General features: G+C 37.4%; 1 pseudogene; it reads right to left on the reverse strand.

The window, feature by feature from the left end:
• Nucleotides 1–4,471: 4,471 nt before the first annotated feature.
• Nucleotides 4,472–11,372, reverse strand: LOC105136372 (uncharacterized; annotated as a pseudogene).
• Nucleotides 11,373–18,619: the final 7,247 nt, after the last annotated feature.

Below are 18,619 nucleotides of genomic sequence, written 5' to 3' on the forward strand. Positions count from 1 at the left end.
CCTAGGAGTTTTGGGTTTGGGCCGGGCTGGGCTGTGATTGGCCCGACCCACAGCTAGTTAATTAGCTGCTGCATGTAGAATTTGCATACAGCAGCTACGATACCGGGGGAGGGAGGAGACAATCGGAGGAATAAGAGAATTAAGCGGGGAGGAGGCTTACCTGGCGTTGGAGAGTTGGCAATCTGGTGGAGGACGACAACGTGGTACCGGTTGCCGTAGTGGTGGAGGCCAGCGGAGGAAGACAGAAGAAGAAGAAGAAAAACTTGCAGCGGAGAGAAGGAAAGCTCACGGTTGGAGCTGTTGGTGCAGTTGAAGAGGGAGCTGCTCGAGGGTAATCTTGTCTTCAACGGGGAAAAATTCTCAGCCCTTGATTTGACTCAAGGAATCCAAGTCGTTGGTTCAAAGTGTCCACCTCGAACTGCTAAATTTCGCAATCTAAGGCTGCAGACTGCACGAGGTAGCCACTTTGGGCCAATAAACAGAGTCGTTTCAAAGTTTGTTGACCCTACCGGACCATTCTCGGGGATAGAGGGGCTTTAGGTGGACATGTTGGCGCACGCGTTCTCGGATTTGGTGGCCAAATGAGGCAGAAAATGCGCTTGGAAAGCTGCTACTCGGGTAGCTTTGCGGATAAGAAGATGAACAGTAACCAAGCAATGCGTCACCTGGTCCCTTCTTTTTTTAAAAAAAAAAACATAAAAACAGCGCCGTTTTGGATATAAAATTAGGGATTTTTGCTAATTTTCAATTTAGTGCTCCAGCTTTCAATTTCTTTCAATATAATTCCCCAATTGACCTTAAACTTTGGATTTAATGCAATTTGGTCTCGGCTTAACTTTAACTTCAGCCCCAGATTTACGCGCCTTTTGCAATTTGGTCCATGGTCTCGGATTTATGCAGTTTCGTCCGTAATTGACCATTAAACTTTTAATTTCTTTAATTTGACCCCAGATTTTGTCAATTAGACCCCTATAGTTCGACGCCTTTTACAGATTGGTCCTTGGCTTTGGATTTTGTAATTTAACCCCTAATTGGCCCCAAAACTTCAATTTTCATTCAATTTGGCCCCTGATTTCAATCAATTAACTTGGTAAAAATTAAATTTGGCCTCTTAAAATTTCAATCTTCTCAATTAAACCCAAATTAAGCTCCCAAATTTAATTTTTTCACCAATTAAGCCCCAAATAAAATTAATTTGACCTATTTAAAGTATAATTAAGTCCTTGCACTTAATTAAATCCTTTATTTGGACCTAAATTAATTCTTAAACATAATTAAAATTTAATTTGGCATATGATTAAATCAAATTGGCCTATTAAAAATTTAATTATGTTATTAGACTTAATTTTTATGCAAATGTTTCCAATAATCATTTAATTTGACCTTGAATTTGCCTTTTTTTCCTACAATTTTAGGCACAATGGGGCGTTAAAAGGTCTTGAATCTCCTCCGAAAATTACAGATTGATTTTTGTCTATTCTCGCAGTCTTTCTAGATCAGCTTTCTCTACATTGCCAGCCTTTATTTTATTTTTTTATTTTTATTTTGAAAAAAAAAAGGTGAATTTTGGGGAACAACCCAGAATTGGGTTATGACAGTTGCCCCCCTCTTTACAAAGCTTGTGATAGAAAGGCTCGTTAGAGACTTTAGATAGGAAGTATTATAAAGATGAAAAAGAAGGATAGGAAATGGTTGACTCATTATATTGAGAAATAATGAATCCTTTTGAGGCCTAGAAAGCGCACTCAGAGTAAAAACTGAAAGGTTTTTTTTTGAAAATCCAAAGATTTTGAAATGGTCGAATTATCATGGGTGACCTACCCAGGAGAAAAGTAACGTGTGACTTTCCCATGTGAAAAACACATATTTTTCAGAGATTTTTTTTTTAAATGATGAAAAATACCAAGATTTTTTAAAGAGGTTTTGTTGTGTTGGGTGACCTGCCCAAGTGAAAGGTTTTGAAAAATACAAAGATTTTTTCAAAAATACAAAAATTTTCAAAGTGATCTTGTTGTGTTGGGTGACCTGTCAAGGAAAAGTTTTGAAAAATACAAAGATTTTTTTCAAAAATACAAAAAATTTCAAAGCAGTCTTGTTGTGTTGGGTAACCTGCCTAGAAAAGTTTTGAAAAATACAAAGATTTTTCAAAAATATAAAAATTTTCAAAGCGGTCTTATTGTTGGGTGACTTGCCCAAGTGTAAAACATGAAGATTTTAAAGTGGTGAAAAATTCAATGATTTCTCAAAACAGTTTTATTGTAATGGGCAACCGACCCGAATGGAAATTTTTAGAGTTGGCAAGAAACGCAAGGGTTTCTCACAAGATGGTTTCATTATAATGAACAACCGGCCCAAATGGAAGATTTTGAAGGTGTGAGAAATGCAAAGATTTTCTAAAAAGATGGTTTCATCCAAACAAAAGATTTTGAAGGTGTGAGAAATGCAAGGATTTCCTGAAAAGATGGTTTCACTGTAATGGGCAACTGACCTAAATGGAAGATTTTGAAAGTGGTAAGGAATGCGAGGATTCTTTAAAAGATGGTTTCATTGTAATAGATGATGAAAAGAGTTTTCAAAGAGGTCTGATAGGTGACCTACCTAAGTGAAAACAATGAAATGTCTTGAAGAGACAATGTGATAGGGCTCAAAGATGCACTATATAAGAGATCAGAGCTCAAAAGAGCATTTGAAAAGAGATAGGACTCAAGGGGAATGAGGGATGAAAGGCACACTTGAAAGAAGTAGGGTTAGAAAACGCATTACATAAGAGGTGAGGGTTCAAAGGCGCGGTAGAAAAGAGGTAGGGTTAAAAAACGCATTACCTAAGGTGGTTGAGGGCTCTGAGGCGCACTTAAATGGGGGCCGGGTTAGAAAACACACTACCCAAAAAGGTGATGGTGAAACCGATTTGACAATATTGAAAGCAATGCATTATGATCAATATGCATGTATACTTACCTGAGAAATATAGGTCCCCATTTCTTCATGATGTCCTTCCTTTCTCAAAAGTTGAAGTGTTTGATAGTAAGCTTTAATGGCTATTTTCACTCTTGCTTACTCGAGTCACATCTTGTGATCTTGACCCTCGGGTAGGATATGATATACATCTTATCCCTCAAACCTTTATCTGAAGGGATTTCTAGCTCAACCCAACATTTTCTATTTTCTTATAAGGGTAATCATGGAGCCAACCCTATGTGTTTTAGTGAATTATCCTTCAGCTTGATCATGCCCCCAAGTATTCAGATCAGGTTTGAGGATGAGGCTAAGTGAAAGGAGGTTTGGTCTTTGACAAGGAGTTGTTTTCTTGCAGAGTTTTTTGGAATTTCAAAGCTATTCCAGACACAGAAATCATTTTGACATCGATTCAAAGCAAACTCATTCTTAAGAAATTCAAGTGATTCCTATAGAGAGGTTTTTCAGAAGTGATGAAAACTTTTTGTTTTGATTTTTGGTGAAAAATATGAAGTGACATTTGGTTGGTCATAAAAGGTTGAAATTTCAATTTGAGGGTTATTGGGAACCATCTCTCAAAGCATTCATTTTATTTGCATGAATAATGATTTTGTTCCGCATGAGAAAGCACTGCCTACCGATCCAAATTGCTTGTCTTTGATCAGAAAGGACTTGATTAGGCACGTAATATAGGCTTGGGCTATTGGTTATGAAGAAAAGGATATTTGTAGGCTCAAAAGGTGTTTAAGGGACTTTAAGACTAAAGATCACTAGTGCTTGTATCCCAAACTTTTTTATTCATACATTTTTGGACCTTGGAATTGATTTTGCAAAATGGTCCACGGTGCCCGTCATTGTTAGGCTTTTCCTTCCTTTGGTTTTGAGCATCATTATATTATCGAATTTTTTTTTTGGCACGCTCAAATCTTTTGGAACTCTTTCATGCTCCCCAGCTTTGTTTGGACACTTTTATCGTTGATGACTTTTTCATGCCCCCTAGGGTTATTTGGGCATTTTTAGTCATTAAGGATTTTTTGTTTTTGCACTTGCCCCCCCCCCTAGTGTAGGGTGTGATCCTAGCCAAGGTAATTTTTTCAACAAAATGTATTAAGCTCAAAGGGGGACTTCAAGGGATTTTTAGAATTTGTGAAAGAGTTATCAAAGATGGTGTTTCTTCATTTCAAATGCATGTAGTTAGAATCGTCAAGCTTTGCTTTCCCACATGAAAATATGCAAAACAATTTCTCATTATTCATGCAGTTAAAACTCAGCTTTGAAGTTATTTCATGGTGCTTGGGTTGTCTTTCAGGTTTTTTTTTTGTGAGTGTCAGGATATCACTTGAATTCTTAGAACTTGTTTGTTAGAACAAGCATTAATTTGACTTTAGTTTTGTAGTAAGACTTTGAATTTCCAAAAATCTTTATCAAAACATGAGATCATGCATAATTTTAGGGGAAACACACTACAGAAATCTTAGCCAAACTTCAATTTCATTGATTGACAAGTATAAATACATCAGGCATAGTACTTCTTTACAACATTTGAGTTTACAGGTCTTGGTAGATCCCTTCCATCCATAGTAGTCAGAATTAAAGCCCTTCTAGAAAAAGCCTTTTTCACTATATATGGCCCTTCGTAGTTTGATGCCCACTTGCTTTGATCTTCTCCTGATGCTAGTGGGATCTTCCTTAACACCAAATCCCTTTCCTTGAACACCCTTGGTTTGACCTTCTTGTTGTAAGCTTTGGCTATCCTGCTTTGGTATAACTGGTAATGGCAGATAGCTGCTAGTCTTTTCTCATCGATCAAGGTTAGTTGCTCAAATCTTGACCTTACCCATTCTGATTCGTCCAATTCTGCATCCTTCAGGATCCGCAGTGATGGGATTTCTACTTCTAAAGGCACAACTGCCTCTATTCCATATACTAAAAAGTATGGGGTGGCATTTATAGAAGTTCTAACCATGGTACGGTACGCATGAAGTGCATATGGGAGCATTTCATGCCAATCCTTGTAGGTGACCACCATTTTCTGGATAATCTTCTTGAGATTCTTGTTAGCTGCTTCGACTGCCCCATTCATCTTTGGTCTATAAGGGAAGGAATTGAGGTGTTTAATCTTCCATTTGGTGCACAATTCGTCAATCAACTTCCCATTAAAATTCTAGGCGTTGTTAGTTACCAATCTTACTGGCAAACCATAACGATAGATCAAATCCTTTTCAATAAACCCCTTGACTACTTTCTGTGTTACATGAGCGTAAGAGTTGGCTTCTACCCATTTGGTGAAGTAGTCGATGGCCACCAAAATGAATTTATGCCCATTGCTTGCTTTAGGGTTAATTGGCCCTATAACATCCAAACCCCACATATCAAAAGGCCAAGGCAAGATCATATTAAACAGAGGTGTCAGAGGTGCATTTATCTTATCACCATATATTTGACATTTATAGCATTTTCTGATATAGTCTATACAATCTCTCTCCATGGTCAACTAGGAGTATCCAGACCTTTGTATTTGTTTTGCCATTGTATGCCCATTAGCATGTGTAGCACAAATCCCTTCATGAACTTCCTTTAGTACTTGTTCAATCTCATTTTCATTCAAACACCTGAGCAAAGTCCCGTTAAATGACCTTTTATATAAAATTTCCCCATCCAAGTAAAAATTCATGGTCATTCTTCTCAAAGTCTTTTCATCCTTCTTGGAAATCTCTTCAGGATATTCTCAATGCTGGAGAAACTTCTTGATGTCATTGTACCATGGTTTCCCATCTAGAGATTCTTCAATTAAGCAACAATGGGCTTGGAAGCTTCTGACTTCGATATCTATTGGTTGGATCTTGCTTTTAGCATCAACTTGTGTCTTTGAAGCTAAGGTTGCTAAGGCATCAGCAAACTGATTCTTATCTCTGCTTATATGAGTGAATTTGATTTCTTCAAATTCATCGGCTAACTTTAAGAGATAACTTTGATACAACTTCAACTTCTCATCCTTGGTTTGCCACTCACCTTTGACTTGACAGATGATTAGTAAGGAGTCCCCAAAGACCTCAAGCTTCTTGGCCTTAAGTTCTAGAGCAGCTTCCAGGCCAATGATGCAGGCTTCATACTCGGCAGTGTTATTGGTACATTCAAATAGTAACCTTGTTCAAACAGGATACTACTTATTTTCTAGGGAAATCACTACGGCTCCGACCCCATTTCTTGATACATTTACTGCCCCATCAAAGTAAAGGGTCCACTGATCGCTTTCCCCACTTTTATTTTCGACTACTATCACATCTTCATCTGGGAGGTCAAAGTTTAGCGGCTCATAGTTCTCCGTGGCATGGTCTGCAAGATAATCGGCAATTATGCTTCCTTTTACAGCTTTTCTTGTCATAAAGACATTGTCATATTCTACCAACAACACTTGCCACCTTGCTATTCTACTTGACAGGTAAGGTTTTTCACAAATATACTTGAGCGGGTCTAATTTTAAAATCAACCAAGTTGTGTAGTATAGCATATACTGCCGGAGTCTTTTCACACTCCAAACCAAGGCACAACACAACCTCTCAATTGTTTTATATCTCGACTCACAATCATTGAATTTTTTACTTAAGTAGTAAATAGCTTACTCTTTCCTTCCTGACTCATCATATTGTCCCAGCACACAGCCCATAGCTGTTTCTGTTACTGTTAAGTATAGAATCAAAGGCCTCCTCGGTGTTGGAGGTACTAATAATGGTGGATTTTACAAGTACCTCTTTATTTTATCAAAGGCTTCCTGACAATCGTTGTCCTATACTCCCAGATTTTTCTTCCTGAGCAAATGAAAAATTGGTTCACAAGTCACCGTCAATTGGATATAAACCGAGCTATGTAATTCAGGCGCCCGAGGAAACTTCTTACCTTTTTTTTGTCTTAGGGGCAGGCATCTCTTGAATAGCTTTAGCTTTATTAGGATCAACTTCTATTCCTCGACCACTTACTATGAAGCCCAATAGTTTTCCTGTTTTCACCCCGAATGAGCATTTTATCGGATTCAACTTTAGCTGGAATTTTCGCAGCATTTCAAATAGTCTTCTTAACACTTGCATATGATCTTCCTCTTTCTTCGATTTTACAAGTATGTCATCCACATAAACTTCCACTTTTTGGTGCATCATATCGTGGAACAGGGTAACCATTGCTCTTTGATATGTAGCTCCAGCATTCTTCAATCCGAATGGCATTACTTTATAGCAAAATGTCCCCCAAGATGTGACAAAAGTGGTCTTCTTTTTACCTTCTTCTACCATTCTAATTTGATTATAACCAGAGAATCCATCCATAAAAGAATATGTAGCATTTCTTGTAGCATTATCAACGAGAATGTCTATATGGAGTAAAGGAAAATCATCTTTTGGGCTTGCCTTGTTCAAATCTCTATAGTCCACACACACCCGAATCTTCCCATCCTTTTTTGGGACTACGACCATATTGGCTGCCCATTGTGGATATTGGACTACATCTAGAAACCCTGCATCCCACTGTTTTCGTATCTCAGATTTTACCTTGAGTAACATATCCGGGCGCATTCGCCTGGTTTTCTGCTTAATTGGCTTGCTTCCTTCTATTAAAGGAATCTTATGTACTACTATGTTAGTATCTAGACTAAGTATATTTGCATAAGTCCAAGCAAAAATATCTACATACTCGTGTAATAAAGAAACTAGTCTATTTCTTTCTTCAATTGTAGCAAGAGTGCCAATCTTTAATTCCTTATTTTTTTGTTCGTCTCCCACATTAATGGCTTCTAGTCTCTCATTGGTCGGTTCCCAGGCTTTTTCTGAACTTTCTACCAGCTTAGTAAACTCTCTTATATCTTCCTCTCCCCATTCTTCATCATCCGTTGCAATCATATTATCAAAGTTTGGCCAATTATTCTTAGTGCAATGGTTTTGTGAATTGATGGAACTTTCAGGATTCCTGAAAGTGCAATGCAATCCTGAAAATGCAATGCGTGCTCGTGTAAGTGTGATTCATGAAAAGATAAAAGATGCAGGCACACTTTGGACACAAGAAAATGCATGATCTCATTAAAACAAAAGTGTTTGGTTAACATAGAAAATCTTGCGATACTATGAGCTAAAATACCGATAAGATCAGCACAAGTCAAAACAAGACAAAATAAGTCCGAGCATTATCAAACAAGAACAATTACTTTTTAAACACAATAGGAGTAGGCTCCGTCTTCCAATTCTGGTACACCTCCCCTTCAGCCAATCTTCGCACAAAAAATCTGGCAGGAGGTTCATCAATGGTGTGAATGAAAAGCTGTGGCAAAACTTCATCCTCCAAATCTACTTCCTCTATTCGTTTTTCTTCTTGGCTCTCCAGGGTGTTAATATGGAAATCCATTATGTCATATCTAATCACTTCTACGGCCCTTGGGAAAGATGGAGTGGTGGGATGACAAGTTCCTCTTCTTCTAGCTCTCTTCCTTCAATCCTCGTCATTCTTGCTTCTCTTTTAACCTAAGTAACCCGCTTGTAATCATCTTTCTTGAGCTTATATCCAAGCCCAAATCTTTTATTTGCACAGTTTAGCTTGATTAGGCTAGGCATTCTGGTCTCAAGATTACATTGAAAAAGAGCCCCTTTCTTTAAAAAGCATTTGGCAGCCATCTTTACGGTTTCTGGGATTTTAGGCTTTCTTAGCACTGTGCCTTCAGGAACCCATTCTGCGTTCACAATTTTGAAAGCATGAATATTCCCATCTCTACAATCTTCTGCTTCAATAAAAGGTATGGCCATATTTTTTATCATGGAAACTGTCTCTTCAGCTTTGACAGTTATCAACATTCCGTTCATGATATACTTCAAACACTAGTGCAATGAAGAAGCCACTACTCCAGGTGCATGAATCCATGGCCTTCCTAATAATATATTGTAAGATGGGTGAATGTCCATTACTTGTAATGTTATCAAAAACATCTGCGACCCCACATATAGCTCTACTTTTAGGGTCCCAATTATTGGTCTTGGCGAACCATCATATGCTCTCGCCACCAAGGTGCTGGGCTTTATATGTGACTCATCGACAGGCATTTCTTTCAACATATATAATGGCAGGACATTTAGTACAGAACCATTGTCGATGAGCACCTTTCCGATCAAAATATCCTTGCAACGCACTGTAATGTATAGTGGCTTGTTGTACCTAGTACCATCAGGACTCAATTCATCTTCAGTGAAGTATATATAATTCAAGGCCTGGATTCTTCCCACTAAATGTTCCATGGCTTTTTGATTGATGTCTTGAGGAACGTAGGCTTCATTCAATACCTTTTGTAGAGCCTTCCTATGTGGCTCAGAGCTTAGAATAAGAGAAAATAATGATATTCTTGCTGGAGTTTTCTTGAGCTGTTCAACAACACTATATTCACTGTGTTTCATCAACTTTAAGAATTCGTTAGTTTCCTCTTCCATGACAGGTTTATTTATTTCCTCAGTTACATCAGCCCCTTCTTTACCTTTAGCTTTTCTTTGTTTTTCCAACTCTTCTAGAGTGAAACATCTACCACTACAGGTCAATCCCCCAATTTCTACTTGAAAAATGGGCGGTTGTGGAGTGCTTTTAAAAGAATACCCATAGTCGTGAGGTAAAGCACTATAATTCCCTTTATATTCCACTACTGGTTTGGACAGGACCAATTTGGGTGGCTTTCCGGTAGTGAATTGTACTCGACACACCTCTTTATTTGGTGCCTCCATCATGAACACCTCTCCACTTGTTGCTTTCTCAATTTGTAGCAACCCATGACTCATCATATGCATCACTTTTTTGTGAAAGCCCTCGCAATGGCTGATCACATGGCCTTTTACATTGTGAAGTTCACAACACTTCTCGCTACCCTCTTTGTGCCTTACATCTACCATCATTTGGTAGATCCTATCCATTGACAGCTTTAAGATTTTTGAGTGTTCTACTTCTAACATGTTTACAGACCCACTACCTGAAGCATAATTGGGTAGAGGGTTCGCATTCACATTAGGGGCATCTTCAAATGCTATCCATCCTGCTTTGATCAGTTGCAAAAGTTTTCTTTTAAAGGTGTTACAGGTATGGATACTGTGTCTAGCTATACCGGCATGGTATTCGCAAGTGAGATCTGGCTTATACTAGCTAGATAAGGTAGTTATAGGGGTGTCAAAGGCATGGGGACTACTTGCCCGATACTTAGTAGCTTTTGGTACATTTCATTTAAGGGTAACGACAACGGAGGTAATTGTTCTTGGGTTATTTGGTAATTCCTTTTGGGGAAACTCTCGGCTTGGTTTTTTGCTTGGTGGTTTTGGGGTTCAAGTTTTCTAGTTGGGCTCGGGAAGTTAAAATTAGTGTTGGCAATTTAGGGTGAAGAGGATTGAGTATTATATCTTTGGAAAGGGCCTTTCTTGCTTCTATAACTACTTTCAACATGATCAATCTCTCTTTTCTTCACTCCAAAACCCTTTTTCTCCACAGGTGCAGAGATTCTTCCACTCTTTACTCCTTGCTCTATTCGTTCAGCCACTGCCACGACATCCGTGAATTGTTAGGCCGAACTACCCATCACGTGTTCATAGTATGATGCTTTTAACGTGTTAGCAAACAAAGCAACCATTTCCTTTTTCAGGAGAGGAGGGTGGACTTGTGCTGCCAAATCTCTCCATCTTTGAGCATATTCTCTTATACTTTCTTTATCTCCTTTCTCCAAGTTAGATAAACTGGTTCTGTCAGGAGCAATATCCATGTTGTATTTGTATTGCTTGATGAAAGCATCTACGAGGTCCTTCCATGTATGGAACCTGGTATTATCTAACCTCATATATCAGCTTAACGCTGCTCCACTCAAGCTATCTTGAAAGAAATGCATTAGTAGCTTCTCATCGTGAACTACTTCTGCCATTTTATTGCAATGGGATTTGAGATGGGTAACCGGACATTGAGTGCTGGTGTATTTGATAAATTCAGGAACTTGAAATTTCTTTGGTACCACCACATTAGGGACTAGACACATTTCTACAGCTCGTGCAGGGTCATATAAGTCTATTCCCTCAATGGCCTTAATCCTGGCCCCTAGTGCTGCCATCTTGTCTTGATCAATGCCCTCAAATGGCTTGGTTTTGTGGGACTCATTAACGAATGCATCTCGTGACTGCAGGTGTTGGTATTAGTGTTGTTGACCGCACAAATGCTGGATTATATCGAGGCTCTTGTGCATGTTCTTCTATTATTTCTTCAGGTTGGTTTGCTGGGAGAGGGGCAGGCCTAGTTGAAGGACCTTCACCTAGGGTGTTCCTTAGTACTTGCTCGATTAAGCCGGTGAGGCGAGCCACACTATCTTTTAAGAAATCCAACTCTTCTTGGAAACGAGCATCACGGTAAGCACGCTCTTCATCTTCCATGTTCCTTGCTCGAAGTTGGGTGTTGTAAGCTTTTTGGGGACCTATATTTTGACCTGGTGTATGCATGTGTGTTATAATGAATGAATGTGTAAACATGGATGCAAATGCATGTATATGGATTAAAAAGCTAATCTATGACTTTCTTTGCCAAATACAAGTAACATCCGAAGTCTGAAGTCTGATAATACACAAAGAGGTTTTACCCAATTCCTTTGATTGATTAAATTCCGTACATTATGAAAGTTACAAAGTGGTTCATACAAAGTGTCTTCATTCAAATGATATTCCTTTATTGGCCACATTCTTCATGAAAGAGGAAACTTCATTCAAATATTCCTCGTATCTATGACGGTTGTTGGCAATCCTAGCAGCCTTCACTCGCAACTGATTTGCCTTCCTGGCCACCATGTCAATTAGCCTGTTAGTTTGTTCTATCTTGTAATGGAACATAGTATTATTTTGAAGTAATGTTCCATTGCTGGCGGCAAATGATTCATTGTTTGTCTCCAAAATTTGAACCATCTTTTCCAACTGTTGAATCTGCTTTCTGGCCCTTTGCAATTCTTCCTTCTCTATATCAAGCTTATTAGTGTTTAGTTGTGCATCAAAACTGCTGATATAGTCTTGCCATTCCTCAAATTGCTCTTGCATTTCCTTTGCTTCTTCTTCTCGGGACTCAAGCTCGGCTTGTATCATAGACACTCGGTTTCTCATACCATTTATCTTGTCCAAGTATTCCTTCATGTCTGACTAAGCTACCCTCCTTGCTTCTCTCTCATCTTCAGCCTGCATCTGACATCGAGTTCTTAATCTTCTTTCTTCTTCAATGGTGAGATCAGCTAATCTGCTCTTCTTTTTTTCAGCTTCCCATTTTAATTTATATTGGTCCCTTTCTTTCTTTAGAGAAGCTATTGTCTCTTTGTCGGCAGACTTTCTACTTTCTGAGGCCCTTTTTAGACTCACCCATTTGTGCTCCACTATTACATGCTTTTTTACCAACTCGTCATTTTTGGCCTTCCCCTCCTTCAGTTGCTCATTTGCTTCATGCTGGTTCTTCTTTAACTTAACAATTTGCTCATCTCTTTCCTTCAATTGCTAATCCAGAGACACCTTCATCTCTTCTTCTTTCAAAAGTTGGTTTTCTAGGAAATTTTGATGATTTTTGCTATTACCGAGCTCAATCCTCAGCTTATCCAACTCTTCTCGAAGATCTTCCTCATTATTGACCCTTTTTCTTTTCAGCTCCAACGTCACATAAAACTTATATTGGGCTCTTCTTTACTCTTTGACCTCTTGAAGTATCTTAGATGAACTGCCACTCCTCCATATTGAATATGTAGGGCTAACTGAGAACTCTTTTTGATGCTCTTCCTTATAGACCAAAACAGGTTGTTTCCAGTCATTTCTAATGGCATCTAACATATCTAAAGAGCTAGCTTCTTTAAACATACCGGTATATTCGACTATCACCCGAGTTCTTGGCACGTGTTGTATTCCTCCAAACTGTCTGGCCACTAATGAGGGTAAGTAATTGATATATCTAGTTAAGCCAATCAATGGAACCCATGCCTTGTCGCCACAACTCATGAGGTAAGATGAACTACTTACCCAAAGAGCTTTCCATTTGAAATTAGTTTGGGGAAGTTCTCGGTATTTCTCTACCCACGCCTTTTCATCCAAACCATTCCATTCTTTAGTCAGCACCAGCTCAAGAGGCCTCATGTTAAACCATCAGAAATTATTGAAGACTTCTTTTGATACATCTAGATGGCTTACTATCCATATGAATAAGAGAGGGATACAACATCACATCGCCCCTTTTTCCATATAATCTACAATGGTTTAGAGATAGGAAGGTTTCAGCTAAGATAGTTGAAGTAGGGTTATTCCTTACCTCTTCAAATTCAAGGAAGGCGTTAGCAGCTTCAATGCTAATACTTCTGGTGGCTTCTGAAGGAAACAGAACCAACCCAAAGATAGAAAAGGAAATTATCTGATATCTTTCTTCACCTAACTTCCCTTCTTCCTTATATGTCTTCAATTTACTCTCGATCATCTTCCACTTGAAACCTCCATTGGATATCTTGTACTCATCAACTTGATCCAAATGTAGAAGTTTGGCAACTGCTGTAGCTGTATTCTCAATTCTTTATCAGAAGTACACTTTGTAAGGGTCATTCGAAAAACTTAAGATCTGGGTTGTGACTAGCCCGACCCACAGCTAGTTAATTAGCTGCTGCATGCAGAATTTGCATATAGCAGCTACGATACCGGGGGGAGGGGGGAGACGATCGGAGGAATAAGAGAATTAAGTAGGGAGGAGGCTTACCTGGCATTGGAGAGCTAGCGGTCTGGCGGAGGATGACGGCGTGGTACCGGTTGCTGCAATGGTGGAGACCGGCGGAGGAAGAAAGAAGAAGAAGAAAAACTCACAGCGAAGAGAAGGAAAGCTCACGGCTCGAACTGTTGGTGCGACTGCAGAGGGAGCTGCTCAAGGGTAATCTTGTCTTCAATGGGGAAAAATTCTCAGTTCTTGATTTAACTCGAGGAATCCAAGCCGTTAGTTCAAAATGTGCACCTCGAACTGCCAAATTTGGCAATCCAAGGCTACAGACTACAGGAGGTGGCCACTTTGGGCCAATAAACGAAGTCGTTTCAAAGTTTGTCGACCCGACTGGACCACTCTCAGGGATAGAGAGGTTTCAGGTGGACATGTTGGCGCACGCGTTGTCGGATTTGGTGGCCAAACGAGGTAGAAAATGCGTCTGGAAAGCTGCTACTCAGGTAGCTTTGCGAGGAGGAAGATGAACATTAACCAGGCAACACGTCGCCTGGTCCATTCCCTTTTTTAAAAAAAAAACACAAAAATAACGTCGTTTTGAATAAAAAATTAGGGATTTTACTGATTTTCAATTTAGTCCTCCAGCTTTCAATTTCTTTTAATATAATTCCCTAATTGACCCAAAATTTTGGATTTAATGCAATTTGGTCCCGACTTAACTTCAACTTCAGCCCCAGATTTTTACCTTTTGCAATATGGTTCTTGGTCTTGGATTTATGCAGTTTCGTCCCTAATTATCCATTAAAATTTCAATTTCTTCAATTTGACCCCCGGATTTTGTCAATTAGACCCCTATAGTTCGACCCCTTTTGCAGATTGGTCCTTGGCTTTGGATTTTGTCAATTTGACCCCTAATTGGCCCCAAAACTTCAATTTTCTTTCAATTTCCCTGATTTCAATCAATTAACTTGGTAAAAATTAAATTTGGTCTCTTAAAATTCCAATCTTCTCAATTAAGCCCAAATTAGGCTCCCAAACTTAATTTTTTCACCAATTAAGCTCCAAATAAAATTAATTTGACCCATTTAAAGTATAATTAAGTCCTTGCACTTAATTAAATCCTTTATTTCGACCTAAATTAATTCTTAAACATAATTAAAATTTAATTTCGCCCATGATTAAATCAAAATGGCCTATTAAAAATTTAATTATGTTATTGGACTTAATTTTTATGCAAATTTGTCCAATAATCATTTAATTCTACCTTGAATTTGTCTTTTTTTTCTCCAGTTTTAGGCACAATGGGGCGTTAATAAGTCTTGAATGTCCTCAGAAAATTACAGATTGATTTTTGCCTATTTTTGATGTCTTTCTAGATCAGTTTTCTTCACATTGCCAGCCTTTATTTTATTTTTTGATTTTTATTTTGAAAAAAAAAGTGAATTTTAGGGAATAACCCAGAATTGGGTTATGACAATACCTATGGGTTTATGATGAATGTGCAGTTTAGCTCGAGAGGAAATTTGAAAGATCTCTTCCTATGTGCCCAGGCCACCTGGTAAAGGCAATAAAGGCATCAACATGGTTAAACATTGTTTTTATTTGAGCAGACATTATGGAGACCTGTAGTTCCTCTCCAATTGTTTTTCCAATGATGTCCCCTGTCCTAAAGCTTTGGGGACGACCCCGAAAACTTCACCACCTCCTAAAAATACAGCTATTGACACACCTCCCATTAACCTAAGGCTACCTCCCCCATACTCTAAATGAATCTTTGTCTCAGTTAGCACCTGACCAAGATGATTTGCTGATTCTAAAAAATCTTTTTCTTTTCTAAGACTAGATCCACTGAAAACACAAACATTTCTTATGTGATGACCTAAGAAATTTGTCATTTTTACACACTTATATATTTGTTGAATGTATAGGTTGAGTAGAAATGAAAAGAAGAAAGAGAGGATTTTATAGATGACAAATTGAAAAGGCAATCATACCACCTATATGTAGGCTAGCTGGAGTCTCACACACACTTTATCTCTCTTTTTATTTATTTATTTATTTAAAAAAAACATGTGTATGTACAGGTAGTTATTATTGTGGCTCACATCTTCTCTTGGTTTTATGTCCGAAAAAGGCTTAAACACCCTCTATGGGTCGGGGATAGGCTTCTTATCTAGTCTTCTTAAAAACTAGTAAACACGATCTTTTTTTAGTCAGATTCCCAAGACTAAGTCAATCATGTTCTTTATGGAAATGGGGTCATAAATTATGAGATGCATAATGCATATCTCCACCAGGATATGTCTCAAAAGTCAATAAAAGATTATCTAAAGATTTCATATATTTTGAAATGAATCCTGACTTTTGATAATTTTCACAAGCTTTGCAGAATGCATGTAAGTCCTTGAACATAGTGGGCTAATAAAATCCATTTTGAAAGATTTTTGTAGCTGTTTTTTTTTTATGAGAAATAACTCTTATATGCTTTAGAATGACAAGGTTTAATGAAACTATTTACCTCATTATCGGGAATGAATCTTTGAAATATTTGATCAGGATAATATTTGAATAAGTAAGGGTCATCCCAATAAAAGTTTTGCACGTCGCTTAAAAAATTTATTTTGTCTTGGATACTCTAATGAGCTGGCAAATCAGCTGAAGCAAGAAAAATGTTATTTATATCAAACCAAGGCATTGAACTAAGAGAAAGTAAGGATTCATTAGGAAATTAATCATTGATTGGTGTGATGTTGGATGTCGAATATGTTGTCACTCTTAACAAAAGATCCGCATCAATATTTTTTGTGCCTTTTTCATTTATGATTTTTTCTTGAAAATAAATCATTTACAAATCTTCAAATTCATTCAACTTATTTTTACTTAAAGTAGATTCAAGATGATCATAAACTAATTCCTTAATATGATCTACTTCTTGTAATTCATTATCATTCTAGGTTGCTTTCAAATGTTGAAAATATTCATCTCCAATGTCATGTTTCCAAATGATAGCTCCATCAGTCCATTCCTACAATTAATCAATGCATTAGAAGTTGCAAGAAATGGACATCCTAAAATAATAGGAAATGAATTACATGCTTCAACAAGTTATGTGTCCAAGACAATGAAATCCACAAGATAAATGAATTTATCAACTTGTACTAACACATCTTTAATTTTCCTCTAGGCACTTTTACAGATCTATTGGTAAGTAAAAGAGTTATAGAAATTGGTTTTAACTCACCTAGATTGAGACTCTAAAAAACTAAATATGAAAGTAAATTCACACTAGCTCCAAGATCAAGCAAGGCTCTTTCAAATTTATGTTCTCCAATAACGCAAGAAATTGTAAGACAACCAGGGTCTTTATATTTCAAAGCATTAGTGTTCTGAAGAATGACACTTACTTGTTCGACTAAAAAGGCTTTTTTTTTTCTCATTCAGTTTTCTCTTAACAATCATAAATCTTTTAAAAATTTAGCATAGGAAAGAACCTATTTAATAGCATTTAGCAAAGGTATTTTGATCTTTACCTGTTTGAAAGTTTCAAAGATTTCAGAGTTGTGATTGACTTTCCTTTGTTTGGTCATGACATAAGAAAATGGAAGTGCTAGTGGAAAATCAGTCTTTTCTTTGTAATTTTCAGATTCAACCCCTTCCTTACCCTTAAAGATTGACTCATCATCTTTCTCACAAGGTTCAAAAGTAGACTTTTTAATAACCTTACCACTACAAAGAGTAGTGATTGATTTGACTTGATCCATGTGTTGGCTTCCAGAACTACTTGCATTTGTATTGTATTGCCCCTTGTGATTTTGTTGTGGTTAAGATGGAAACTTACCTTTCTCTTGAAAACTAAGAGCAGATGTCAATTTTGCAAGAGCATCTTTAAAATCTATCATGTTTTGAGCAAGTTGAGTATTGATTGTCTTTTGCTTTTCAATGAATGCATGCAATATTTTCTCAAAATTTCTTCTAGGAGGTGGAGCATAAGGAGGTGCATATCCATGAGAATTTTAAAAATTATGGTGTGCTTGAAATGATGGTTGTGAAGTTTGTATATTGTTATTTTCACTCTTCCAACTGAAATTTAGGTGATTTCTCTAACCCGGGTTGTATTTTGCAAGTATGGGTTGTGGTTGGCCTTTTAGAAAATGTTTAAAACATGGGTTTGTTCATGGAGACATTCCTTAAAAAAAAGCAAAGTTGGACAGTCATTGGTTGAGTGTTCATTTATTTCACATATTTGACACATAATATTTTGAACAGATTTTAATTGACCACTCCTTTTCAATTCTAGTGCCTCAAATTTTCTAGTTAAAGATGCAAACATGGCTTGAAGGTCATGATCTTCTCTAAAGTTGTACATACCTCCACTAAATGTATGAGGTTGAGTTTTACTTGGTGCCTTATAAGTACCCGCGGTGTCCCAATTTTGAGCATTTTCAGCTAATAAGTGTAAGTACTCGATTGCTTCATCAGGGTCTTTATCTTTAAAAGTTTCATTGCATATCAATTCAACCATTTGCCTATCTCTATATGTTAACCCTTCATAAAAATATGAAACCAATCTTCATGTTTCAAAACCATGATGAGGGCAAGTATTAAGCAAATTTCGATATTTATCCCAACATTGGTAAAATGTTTCTCCTGGTTTTTGAGTGAAAGTGGTGATTTATCTTTTGAAGGAGTTTGTTCTATGAGATGGGAAAAACTTCTTTAAAAATTGTTGTTGCATTTCATCCTAAACATAAATGGATCCAGGTCTCAAATTTTATAACCATGTTTTAGCTTTATCTTTTAATGAAAAAGGAAAAAACTTTAATCTGATAGTATTTATGCTACAATTTGAGTAATTATACGTGTTGCAAACCTCCTCAAATTCCCTTAAATGCAAGTGTGAATTTTCTAAATCTAAGTCATGAAAAGAAGGTAAAAGTTAAATAATGCTTGGATTAAAATTAAAATG

This window comes from Populus euphratica, unplaced genomic scaffold, assembly GCF_000495115.2.
Source record: "Populus euphratica unplaced genomic scaffold, PopEup_1.0 scaffold53.1, whole genome shotgun sequence".
Taxonomy (NCBI): Eukaryota; Viridiplantae; Streptophyta; class Magnoliopsida; order Malpighiales; family Salicaceae; genus Populus; species Populus euphratica.